Genomic DNA, 1050 nt, shown 5'->3' with positions numbered 1-1050 from the left:
ACCCCATAGATCCCATATAAACCCCATAGATCCCATATAAACCTGGTCTGGGCCTACTACGCCCGACTAGGCCCGACTAGGCCGCAATCTTGGGCCTACTTCAAATCCAACCCTAAATCCCCCCTTTTAACCCCAAAATCACCCCATAAAACCCCAAAATCTCCCTATTTAACCCCAAAACGACCCCATAAAACCCTAAAATCACCCCAAAAAACCCTAAAATCCCCCTTTTTAACCCCAAAATCCCCTTTATTAACCCCCCTTTATATGGCTGGGCCTACTAGGCCCAACTAGGCCCGACTAGGCCGCAATCTTGGGCCTACCTCAAATTTAACCCTAAATCTCCACTTTTAACCCCAAAATCACCCCATAAAACCCCAAAATCTCCCTATTTAACCCCAAAATCTCCCTATTTAACCCCAAAATCACCCCATAAAACCCTAAAATCACCCCTAAAAACCCCAAAATCCCCCTTTTTAACCCCAAAATCCCCTTTATTAACCTCACTTTATATGGCTGGGCCTACTAGGCCCGACTAGGCCCGACTAGGCCGCAATCTTGGGCCTACCTCTAATCCAACCCTAAATCCCCCGTTTTAACCCCAAAATAACCCCATAAAACCCTATTATCACCCCATAAAACCCTAAAATGACCCTATAAAACCCTAAAATGACCCCAAAAAACCCTAAAATCCCCCTTTTTAACCCCAAAATCCCCTTTATTAATCCCCCTTTATATGGCTGGGCCTACTAGGCCCGACTAGGCCGCAAACTTGGGCCTACCTCAAATCCAACCCTAAATCCCCCATTTTAACCCCAAAATAACCCCATAAAACCCCAAACTCTCCCTATTTAACCCCAAAACGACCCCATAAAACCCTAAAATGACCCCATAAAACCCTAAAATCCCCCTTTTTAACCCCAAAATCCCCTTTATTAATCAACCTTTATATGGTTGGGCCTACTAGGCCCGACTAGGCCCGACTAGGCCGCAACCTTGGGCCTACCTCAAATTTAACCCTAAATCCCCCATTTTAACCCCAAAATTCCC

This window comes from Coturnix japonica, chromosome Z (assembly GCF_001577835.2).
Source record: "Coturnix japonica isolate 7356 chromosome Z, Coturnix japonica 2.1, whole genome shotgun sequence".
Taxonomy (NCBI): domain Eukaryota; kingdom Metazoa; phylum Chordata; class Aves; order Galliformes; family Phasianidae; genus Coturnix; species Coturnix japonica.
The sequence above is the reverse complement of the archived record's forward strand: the minus strand, read 5'-3'. Positions refer to the sequence as shown.